At 35.9% G+C, this 13,092-nt stretch overlaps 1 protein-coding gene across 1 annotated transcript in view; it reads left to right on the forward strand.

Annotated features, from left to right (window-relative positions):
* The window catches only part of LOC150096595 (uncharacterized), a 140,085-nt gene that overhangs the window by 81,111 nt on the left and 45,882 nt on the right, over positions 1-13,092 (forward strand). The window lies entirely within an intron of this gene.

Genomic DNA, 13,092 nt, shown 5'->3' on the forward strand with positions numbered 1-13,092 from the left:
TAGCTAAACAAAAGTCATGGGAGGACTTTGGCAAGAATATAGAAAATAAATATCAAGAAGGTGGCAAAATATTCTGGAGGTTGTTGAAGAAGCTTAGGGATGGAGGAAAGAGTGCTGTAAAAGGAATTAGAGATGATAAAGGTGAAATGAAAACAGGAGAAAAAGATATCCTTGAAGTATGGAGTAATTACTTTGAAAAACTGCTAAATGAAACAAGCAGTGATGACAGCACAGTGATAAAAAACACTGAGCAGGCATGCAGTCAGGAATACATATCCATACTTGAAGTAGAAAAAGCCATCAAAGGCTTGAAATGTGGAAAGGCAGCAGGAGTAGATGATATTCGACCAGAAATGCTGAAGTATGGTGGTATAAGAGTCTTACAGTGGCTGCACTGCATAGTTCAGAAAGCCTGGACAGAGGGACGAATTCCCGATGATTGGAGTAGAGCTCTCATAGTACCCATATATAAAAAGGGAAATAAAACTGAATGTGAGAATTACAGAGGTATTTCCCTACTGAGTGTTCCTGGCAAGATCTATGCAAGTATACTTGAGAAACGGTTGAGAAGAATTGTAGAAGAAAAGCTTGGTGAAGAACAAGCTGGATTCTGGCCAAATAGAGGCTGTCAGGATCAGATCTTCACTTTACGACAAATAGTCGAGAAAGCATGGGAATATAACAAAGATCTGTATTTAAGTTTTGTCGATTTCGAAAAGGCATATGACAAGGTGCCAAGAGAGAAGCTATTCAATACGCTGCAGTTATATGGTGTCAGTGGGGCATTATATCAAGCAATACTTAGTCTTTATTTGAGTTGTGAGTCAGCAGTTAGAATTGAAGGAAGTACAGGAAGATGGTTTAATGTTAAATCTGGTATGAGACAAGGATGTACGTTATCCCCTCTGTTATTCATTATCTATATGGATCACATTATGAAGGAATGTGATATTAAACCTGATATCAAAATTGGAGATGTTAATGTCAGCTCTTTGCTTTATGCGGATGATGTTATACTTCTAAATAAATCCGCTACAAGTCTGCAAGATTCTCTGACTAAATTGAATAGCTGTTGTAATAGATATGGTATGAAGGTCAGCAATAAAAAGACAAAGACAATGAAAATAGGCAGAATCATTGAAAATGTCAACTGTGTTGTGAATGGAGAACCTGTGGAACAAGTAAAACATTTCAGCTACTTAGGCATGATTTTTACTGAAGATGGTAAACTAAATATAGAAATAGACAACAGAATCAGCAAAGCTGGTATCGTGGGAAGTCAATTGAATAAATTCATATGGAATAAGAAAGAAATTAGTCGGAACACTAAATTAGCTGTATACAAGACTGTGTTCAAACCAATTTTAACTTATGGATCTGAGAGCTGGGTCAGAAGTAAAACACTTGACCAAAGACTAGAGACCGCAGATATGAGAGTCCTGAGAAAGATTAGAGGCGTGAACAGATGGCATCAATGGCAATATCATATTAAAAATGAGGATATTAGGAAAGAACTTGACATTGTCAGCATCCAGGAATGCATTAGCAGAGCTAATCTCAGATGGTATGGTCACTTAAATAGAATGGGAGAGGAAAGATTAGCAAAACAAGTGTTCTCTGCTAGGTTGGCAGGAAAACGACCCAGAGGAAGACCAAGATATAGGTGGATTGATACGGTACAAAGTGCCTTAGACGATAGAAATATAAGATCTGATAATGTTGGAGTCTTGACAAGTAACAGACTGATTTGGAGGAAAATTGTAGATAGGAAGTTAGTAATGATGTAATTTTTTCATGTAGTACTGTCATATCCTGTACACCCCTTGAGGGTACATGGCAGGAATTTGATGATGATGATGATGATATATATATATATTTTTTTTTTTTTTTCAGAATTCATTTTTACTCAGTTGGAATATTATGAAAAAGCTTTAATGACTGATACTGAGAGAAAAAAAGATGATTATGGTATATTTGAAAAGATACTACTGGTTTACTAGTTTCGTTGAATAGATCAACATCTTCAGGTATCACAATCAAAGAAATATATAAAGAATTGCAGAGACTTAAAATTGTAATAACTAAACAAGTACAAAAAAGACAGTAGCGTGTTTGAAAACAAATATATATATATATATACATATATATATATATATTTTTTTTTTAAAGAATTGAATGACATAAACCGAGAGTAAAGGAAAAAGGTTTAATGGTATCACACAACTAGTTTCGGCTTTTCACAGCCTTCTTCAGGTGGTTTCATAAAAGAAAAGAAAAAACATTAAACATTGAAGATAAAAAACTGTGAACAGCACAGGAAAGTCACTATACATATTTAACGTGAAAACGTTGTAGTTAACATATTCAAAGCTGTTCCTTCATTGGCCACATTGTTGGTTGAGTGCATGCATCTCATGAGTGCCAGTATGTAATCACAGCAGAATGATGGTCTGGGAGGTTATAGCTTAAATTATTATTTAAATGTACAGGGTTGAGGATGATTTCTCTAGATTCTTAATTTTTCTCTCCAATTCGTCATGGCAACGGAAAATGTTGTTAGATCTATCCCAACGGATTATGGTTTTGATCATCAGAATCGGCAGAAAAAAGGATATGACTGAATAAAGCACTGGCACAGCCATAGCCAACGAAGGAACAGCTTTGAATACGTTAACTACAACGTTTTCACGTTAAATATGTATAGTGACTTTCCTGTGCTGTTCACAGTTTTTTTATCTTCAATGTTTAATGTTTTTTCTTTTCTTTAATGAAACACCTGAAGAAGGCTGTAAAAAGCCGAAACTAGTTGTGTGATATCATTAAAACTTTTTCCTTTACTCTCGGTTTATGTCATTCATTTCTTTTAAAAAATATGTGTAACAACCGAGTAAATCAACCTCAGTACATATATATATATATATATATTTTAAATTAAATAAGAAGTAAAATTAAATATAACTGTAAAAAAAAAAAAATATATATATATATATATATATATATATATATATGTACTGAGGTTGATTTACTCGGTTGTTACACATATTTTTTAAAAGAAATGAATGACATAAACCGAGAGTAAAGGAAAAAGTTTTATAACAAGGTGACGGCTGAACTGGATAAGGGAAATGGGTTTACAGTGATACTGCTGGACCTGGCAAAGGCATTTGACAGGATACCACATGGAATTCTAATCCGTAAACTACAACATAAGGGAATGGATATAGGGTTGGTGAGATGGATAGCTGGGTGGTTGATGGAGAGATATCAAAGAGTAGTTTATTCAGGAGTAGAGTCCAAAAAACGGCCTGTGACTAGTGGTGTGCCACAGGGTTCTGTTCTTGGACCACTGCTGTTTAATCTGTTCATTAACGATATAGGGAAGGGTCTAAGTGGGACAGTTCATTTGTTCGCTGACGATGCAAAGTTGGGTAGGGCGATAGTGAATGCAGAAGATGTCAAAGTCTTGCAAGATGACTTAGATAGATTGGAGTTCTGGACTAAGGAGAATGGATGTCAATTTAATGTGACAAAATGTAAGGTTATGCATTTCGGAGTGAAAAGATTAGCAGCAGTATACCACATTGGTGGAACTGTACTCCAAGAGATTGATGAGGCCAGGGACTTGGGAGTGTTGGTGGATAGGGAGATGAAGTTTAGGGGGCACATTGCGAAAGTAGCTAAATCAGCTCATCAACTCACTTGGTTGTTGAAAAATACCTTGACGAGCAGAGAAAAACAAGTTATTGTACCTCTGTACCGAGCCCTGATAAGACCTCATCTCGACTACTGTGCCCAGATTTGGTCACCTCGGTTCCTTCTTGATGGGGAGGAGGTTGAGAGGATCCAGAGGCGAGTGACTAAGATGATAGCAGGTCTATGGAATGAACCATATGAGAACAGGTTGAAGATTTGTGGGTTGCAGAAACTTGGTTGATAGGCGGAAAAGGGGAGACATGATTGAGACATTCAAATTGCTAAAAGGATTCTATAGGATTAATTCAGATGATATTTTTGAGATCAGGACTGGTGGTAGGAGAACTAGGGGACACCCATGGAAGCTGGGCAAGAGCGTGGTTAGCAGGGGTGTTAGAGCTGGGTTCTTTACTTTTAGAGTGGTAAATGAGTGGAATAAGCTGCCAGAGTCTGTTGTGGGTGCTATGACAGTGAGCGAGTTCAAGGCAAGGTATGATAGATACTGTGAGAATGTTGAACATGATGTTTAGAGCCTCCCTCGATGAGTCTAAGGACTCCTGGAGTAGCCCGTGGTAGTAATAATAATAATAATGATATCACACAACTAGTTTCGGCTATATATGAATCATAACACACATAACATATATATATATATATATATATATATATATATATATATATATATATTTTTTTTTTTTACAGTTATTTAATTTACTTCTTATTTAATTTAAAAAAAAAAAAAAAATATATATATATATATATACAGGGTGTTCGGGATAAATTTGACATATTTATAATTAATTATATTTTTCCGTAAGTTACATGTATTAACACACACTTCTCTTCATTTAAAAGTTTGGACCCTTCTTCATTCATATACAAGATGTCAGAAAGGATGGATAGCTGGAACCCACCTGAATCATGGAAGAGAATAACTTGTATCATGATGATTCGTGCCCGCCATCAAAATAAGGATATTACGACTGCTGCCCAATGCTCCCTGAATACAGTAAAAACAATCAGGCATGAACTAGAGACTTGCAATGGTGACTACGAGGATGTAGCAAGAAGAAAGATCCCTAGCAGACGATCTGATTGCGTTCGTACAGCAGAATTCCTCGCAAATCTGCAGGAACAGGTGTTGAAGAACCCTGGCATTGGAATTCGGGCTTTGTTCGTGGAGTTGCTAACTGTAGTCAAGCCCTGGATAACAAGGGTAGCCAATGGTAGGCCGTATGTATGGCAGCAGGATTCGGCCCCTTGCCACACCTCTGGGAAAAGTCAAAAATGGTTGTCTGAAAATTTCTACGACTTCACCAGTCCAAATGTTTGGCCTCCAAACTCCCCAGACCTTAACCCCATGGATTATTTTGTATGGGGCGCAGTTGAAAAAGACACCAATCGCACTTCCAGTAATACAAAAGCCCAGTTAATGGATAAAATTAAAACAGTTTTTGCGGCCCTTCCCAGGGAGACTGTAGCATCAGCTTGTTCGAGGTTCCGAAGCAGAATTGAAGCTGTGATCGATGCTAATGGTGGTTATTTTGAGTAAATCTTGTTGATAGTATTGTAATTAACTCTGCCTGTAATGTTTTTTTGTCAATTCATTAAATTTAATAGATACAAAGAAGATTTTCTTTTTCCTTACGAAACTGTCAAATTTATCCCGAACACCCTGTATATATATGTTATGTGTGTTATGATTCATCGAGTCATTTCTGACTCCTGATGACTCCATGAACATACGCTCTCCATTCCGATCTGTCCCTGACCATGTCTTTCAGAACCTACAGGTGCACTCCAGTTGCATCTTTAACTCCATCCACCCATCTAATTCTTGGTCTTCCTCTTCTCCTGCTTCCATCAACTTTAGCAAGCATCATCATCTTCTACAGACTGTCATTTGCTCGGATAATATGTCCAAAGTATGACAATTTTTGCTTGATGATCATAGCTTCAAGGGAGCAATCTGGCTTTATTCTGTCTATCACTGATTTATTGGTTTGCTTTGCAGTCCATGGTATTCTTAGTAAGCGTCTCCAAACCCATAATTCAAATGCATCTATCTTTCTTCTTTCACTTTTTCTATATATATCTTTTTTTTTACAGTTATATTTAATTTACTTCTATAACACATTACTGCACGCATATTGAGATTCCATTGTAATCATGCCCTAACTGTATGTTATTCCTAGTATTATTGTTTGAACTACTGTACTGATAATGTCAAAAGATATTTGGGATGAAATATTTACAAATTAAATAGTCATTATTGTGGTTAGTACGTGTGTGTTTTTTTTAGTGATGAATAGTGATTTTTAGTGATGAATATATATATATATATATATATATATATATATAAATATAAAGATTATTTAAATAATCTTTATATATATATGTATACAGGGGGACTTCACCCCCCCCCCCCCCCCCCCGAGTTCCCGACTGGTAGGCCGGTTCTCCTTGAATTCTGATGACTCGAATTTTGAAAACTCTAAGGGGGGGGGGGGGGGGTTCTGGCGCCTACTCCCCCTGTATTCATCTGTTATCATCAGCTCTGCTGATGATAACAGATGAATTGTAGCCAAAATCTTATGAGAGAGTCTTAGTGAGTCAAGTCTCACTAATGTAACTTTCAGTGAGGTTGCACTGACCAATGCCAAAAGTTCCACCCTCTTGTCCGTGATACTTCTGGAATTAGTATATAGAAACTGCAGCATCCCTTTAGTCCCCCACCCACCTGTACTTTCTGAATTGACTATCCTATTCAGTATTTTTGCTTGTGAGACTAAATTCCACACGGTCATTCTCACACTCACTTGCTTCCACCCTAATTGCTTAAGTTTTCCTGGATTTGCACTTCAGCATGCTCGGTGAACAATTTCACTCCAGACGCCTAATCCCAAAACCATTTAGATGCAGTCCATTAGCACTGTACAAATCCTTCTTTCCCTCAAACAGAGACCACAGATCTACAAATTCTGCATCATTCCTTTTGCACAATCTACATATAGACTCGTTGGCTATCGATGCCATCCTCTTCTATTCTCCTCTATCACAGCATGGTAGAAGACTTTCAATCTTCACCTTCTCGCTCTTCAGTTTTGCGTCTTCTGACAACTCCTTTACATCCTCACTCATAGAATACTTCTCGCCTCTCAAATCATTTATACCAAGATAATCATTTCGTTTGACTTACCTTTTTGCATCCAGTTGCAAATGGCTAAGATTGTGAATTTTTGCACTCAGGAAACACGATTTTCTCCCACTTTCATTAAGTATTCTCCTGATCATTGAGTCTTTATACATAATTTTCTCCTTAACTTGTATTTCTTGTTTATTTGACCAGTCTTTATTATTCTTTCAGATCACCTGCTTCTTTCTTTTTTCAGAGGCGATCACCTGCTTAACTCTTGCCACTTCTGCAATTTTTCAATTTCACACTGTCCTATGAAGGATAACATTTAAGTGTGCAATTTCTTTATTAGTATCCATTTCATTCCTCTTTCCACGGCCACATGTTCGATATTAATAACATCATTTTCCATTTTACTGTCGGTATTTGTTGCATTCTCATCATCTAATACACTTACTTTTGAAACACTTAATACATACTCTCTCTCTCTCTCTTTCCAGTTTCAATTTCCTTCCACGCATTCTTTAATTTTCTTGATGAATACATTTCACACACACACACACACACACTGCACTGAATAACTTCCCGCAAATTCAAATCACTGGACAACATTGTTTTTTCTGGCATTATTCATCACATTGGTGCCATGCCAACGATATTATTATTATTATCTGAGAACTCATCAAGGGAGGCTATAAATCATCCAAACCAGCTGTGATAACTTCCCTTAAATTAATTTACACTTGATGCACTCATTACCCCTAAAGACAAACTATACCATCCACTTACTGCTCTCTGGGAGAAAAACCTAGCTCTTACCCCTTTCTTGACTGCGAACAAACTTAACTTCCATGGATGTTCCCGTGTTCTCTCCTCATCTGCCATATAATGAAAAATTTCATCAGGTGATATCCTATAACATCCATTCAAAAGTTTATAGACCACTATCATATCACCCATCTCTCTCCTGTTAACCAGTGTCTGCAATCCACATATTTGCAATCTGTTCTCATAGTCTAAATCCCATAATCCAGATATAATCTCTGTAACTCTTCTTTGCATCCTTTCCACAGCTTCTTTATCCCCTTCAAACCTGGGAGACCAGATTAGAAGATCTACACACAATAATCCAGGTGGTCTTATTAAACCCTTATAAAGAGGCAAAGTGACTTCCTTATCCTTACATGTCATGGTTTGCTTCAACATCACAATTATCCTCTGAGTTGTATTTGCAACTTTTGCTATGTGACCTTTGAAATTCAAATTCCTATCCACTATTATGCCAAGATCCCTTACCTCCTCAGTTTCTTGTAGCATAACCCCGCTGCTGGAACTCTAATCACACCAGAGTTCATAACTTTACACGTACTAACATTAAATGAACAGCGATTTCATTTGCCCAAATTTCCAGCCTATTCAAATCATTTTGTAACTGCTGAATATCAGTAGCATTCTTGTTGTCCTACCTATATTTGCATCATTGGCCAACAATAATGGCCAAGGACTGAACCCTAAGGTACACCACTGGTCACCTTAAATCTGGCAGATTCACACCCACTATATACCACTTTTTGATATCTATCTGTCAACCTTCCCCTGATCCAAGTCAAGAGCATATATTCCAATCCTATCAAATGCCTTAGAAAAATCCAACATTATCATAGTGTATCCATTCCCTTTATCCAACTCAGCCATAACATTATTATAAAATATAAGTATATTGCTAAAAATGACCTTCCTTTAATAAGTTAATTTCTTTTATAAATTCCTTTAATAAACCCATGCTGCTCTTTGTAGAGTATAGCATGTTTGTCTACCCATTTCTGTATGTGAGTTCTTACCAATTTCTCTAAAATCTTCACTACCATACCAGAGACACTGATTGGTCAGTAGTTAGACACATCTGTTTTTGCACCACCCTTGTATAATGGAACTATCATACATTCCTTCCATTTCTGTGGTATCATTGCTGAGCTGACACTCAAGTTATACAAACATGTGAAAGGCCTAGCCAAATTCAGCTGAGCATTCCTTTAATCATCATCATCATCATCAAATTCCTGTCATGTACCCTCAAGGGGTGTACAGGATATGACAGTACTACATGAAAAAATTACATCATTACTAACTTCCTATCTACAATTTTCCTCCAAATCAGTCTGTTACTTGTCAAGACTCCAACATTATCAGATCTTATATTTCTATCGTCTAAGGCACTTTGTATCGTATCAATCCACCTATATCTTGGTCTTCCTCTGGGTCGTTTTCCTGCCAAACTGGCAGAGAACACTTGTTTTGCTAATCTTTCCTCTCCCATTCTATTTAAGTGACCATACCACCTGAGATTAGCTCTGCTAACGCATTCCTGGATGCTGACAATGTCAAGTTCTTTCCTAATATCCTCATTTTTAATATGATATTGCCATTGATGCCATCTGTTCACGGCTCTAATCTTTCTCATGACTCTCATATCTGCGGTCTCTAGTCTTTGGTCAAGTGTTTTACTTCTGACCCAGCTCTCAGATCCATAAGTTAAAACTGGTTTGAACACTGTCTTGTATACAGCTAATTTAGTGTTCCGACTAATTTCTTTTTTATTCCATATGAATTTATTCAATTGACTTCCCAACATACCAGCTTTGCTGATTCTGTTGTCTATTTCTATATTTAATTTACCATCCTCAGTAAAAATCGTGCCTAAGTAGCTGAAATGTTTTACTTGTTCCACAGGTTCTCCATTCACAACACAGTTGAGATTTTCAATGATTCTTCCTATTTTCATTGTCTTTGTCTTTTTATTGCTGACCTTCATACCATATCTATTACAACAGCTATTCAATTTAGTCAGAGAATCTTGCAGACTAGTAGTGGATTTATTTAGAAGTATAACATCATCCACATAAAGCAAAGAGCTGATATTAACATCTCCAATTTTGATATCAGGTTTAATACCACTTTCCTTCATAATGTGATCCATATAGATAATGAATAACAGAGGGGATAATGTACATCCTTGTCTCACACCAGATTTAACATTAAACCATCTTCCTCTACTTCCTTCAATTCTAACTGCTGACTTACAACTCAAATAAAGACGAAGTATTGCTTGATATAATGCCCCATTGACACCATATAACTGCAGCGTACTGAATAGCTTCTCTCTTGGCACCTTGTCATATGCCTTTTCCAAATCGACAAAACTTAAATACAGATCTTTGTTATATTCCTATGCCTTCTCGACTATTTGTCGTAAAGTGAAGATCTGATCCTGACAGCCTCTATTTGGCCTGAATCCAGCTTTTCTTCACCAAGCTTTTCTTCCACAATTCTTCTCAACCGTTTCTCAAGTATACTTGCATAGATCTTGCCAGGAACATTCAGTAGGGAATTACTTCTATAATTCTCACATTCAGTTTTATTTCCCTTTTTATATATGGGTACTATGAGAGCTCTACTCCAGTCATCGGGAATTCGTCCCTCTGTCCAGTCTTTCTGAACTATGCAGTGCAGCCACTGTAAAACTTTTATACCACCATACTTCAGCATTTCTGGTCGAATATCATCTACTCCTGTTGCCTTTCCACATTTCAAGCCTTTGATGGCTTTTTCTACTTCAAGTATGGATATGTATTCCTGACTGCATGCCTGGTCAGTGTTTTTTATCACTGTGCTGTCATTACTGCTTGTTTCATTTAGCAGTTTTTCAAAGTAATTACTCCATACTTCAAGGATATCTTTTTCTCCTGTTTTCATGTCACCTTTATCATCTCTAACTCCTTTTACAGCACTCTTTCCTCCATTCCCAAGCTTCTTCAACAACCTCCAGAATATTTTGCCACCTTCTTGATATTTATTTTCTATATTCTTGCCAAAGTCCTCCCATGACTTTTGTTTAGCTAGTTTTACACACTTTAGCTTTCTTACATTTGTCTCTGTATTCTGTAAGAGTAAAAGCTGACTTATTGCCAGGAACTTTTGATATGCTTTCTTTTTTCCTTCACTGCCTCTTTAACTTCCTGTGTCCACCAGGGAGTTCTGATTTTTTTATCCTTGCACACAACCTCACCACATGCCTCTCTGGCAGAATCAATCAATGAATCTCCAAGGTTTGATTCCTGTTCTCAAACTCTTTCATTTTCTTTCCAATAATCTTTCTGTATTTTAGCCTACAGTTCACATCTGAGAGCTGCTCAACTTTTATTCGCTTTAAAACTTTCTTACATGTTATTCTTTTCAATATGAAATTCGATTTTATCCTGCTCAAGACTAAATAGTGATCACTTCCAATTTCAAATCCTCTGTACACTCTGGTGTCCTGCACCAGGGAGAAAACATCACTATCAACAATAACATAGTCAATGAGACTTTTCTTATTCCTTGCCTCTTCTCTCCATGTGAATTTGTGCACATTTTTATGTTGGAACATGGTGTTAGTAATAACCAGTCCATGTCCTGAGCAGAAATCCAACAGATATTTGCCATCATTATTAGCTTTACTCTTTTCTCCAAACATTCCTTTAATAACAATAAAATATCACAATAAAAATGTTATAAAGATACTAAATACTCTAATACACTATAATATACTTTAATTTACTTTAATACACTATAATACACTAATTTTCTAGATGAATGTTGCAAGTCCATGTATTATATATATATATGTATATATATATATATAGTTTTATGAAAAAAATTGAATGACTAGAACCGAGATTTAATTAAAAAGGTTTTAATATAAACACACTACTAGTTTCGGCCTGTAACAGCCTTCTTCAGGTGACATTATAAAAGAAAAAACACTAAACATTGAGGGTTAAAAGACTATGAACAACATAGACAGTCTTTATACATAATTAGCATGAAAACGTTGTAGTTGTATTTGAAGCTGTTCTTTCATTTGTTGCATTGTTGGGAGAGTGCGTGCTTGCTGCATCACGTGAACGCCAGTACATGATTACAGCTGAATGACTATCTGAGAGGTTGTAGCTTAAGTTGTTATTTAGATGAACAGCATTGAAGATGATTTCTCTCGATTCTAATGATAATAACCAAAGTCACAAAGTCTGCTGGGAAAAATCTACAAACATCTTCCGTTGCAGTGATGAAATAGAGAGAAAAATTGGGGAATCGAGAGAAATCATCTTCAATCCTGTTCATCTAAATAACAACTTAAGCTACAACCTCTCAGATAGTCATTCAGCTGTAATCATGTACTGGCGTTCACGTGATGCAGCAAGCACGCACTCTCCCAACAATGCAACAAATGAAAGAACAGCTTCAAATACAACTACAATGTTTTCATGCTAATTATGTATAAAGACTGTCTATGTTGTTCATAGTCTTTTAACCCTCAATGTTTAGTGTTTTTTCTTTTATAATGTCACCTGAAGAAGGCTGTTACAGGCTGAAACTAGTAGTGTGTTTATATTAAAACCTTTTTAATTAAATCTCGGTTCTAGTCATTCAATTTTTTTCATAAAACTATGTATGCTAACCGAGTCAATGATCATTCTGTCATATATATATATATACATTATGCAATATTTTTGTAATAGATTTCACAGTTTGATATGAACACAGATGATTAAGAAAATAACTATTTATTAACTTAAAAGCTAATATTTCGCTGGTATTATATCCAGCATCTTCAGAGCACACAACACAAAGTTTGTTAAAAATGCAGAACAACCACAATCTGGTGTAACAGTGGAGCTAGTAAAAGTAATTGCAGCGTGCAACACAAGACTAAAGTCCTAATATGGCGCCATCTAGGTTTAAAAAAAAAAAAAAAAAATTTCAGTTTTGCAATAATAGTCTAAATGATAGTCTTAGAAAGTTTGAAAAAATGAAATAAAATAAAAGCAATAAATATTAATTTGGTCTTAAGATGACTGTCTCCCAAATCTTTGGTAGATTTATACAGCCATACTTGTTGTTAAGGTTTGGAGTATGTTTTAAGGCTTCTGTTGATTCCAGGAACAACCTCTCTGACTTGTAGAAGCTATGCAATAATATACATATATATGTCCAGTAATGATGAGTTTTCTGTGTAAATAACAAAACTTAATGACCTGTCTGGAAGATAATAAACTTTATTATCTTCCAGATATCTATTACTTAATTATTCTCTCTTGAAGAAATGTAATGGAATAGGAAGTTAAAAACAAAAAAAGAAGAATCAACTTTCCATTTTAAGAACATTATCTTCCCATTAATCAAATTTCATAAAACAAATACTAATTGGTGTGTGGAATTTCAAA

This window comes from Typopeltis vanoorti, chromosome 18, assembly GCF_054136105.1.
Source record: "Typopeltis vanoorti isolate ZY-2024b chromosome 18, IOZ_Tvanoo_1.0, whole genome shotgun sequence".
Classification (NCBI taxonomy): Eukaryota; Metazoa; Arthropoda; class Arachnida; order Uropygi; family Thelyphonidae; genus Typopeltis; species Typopeltis vanoorti.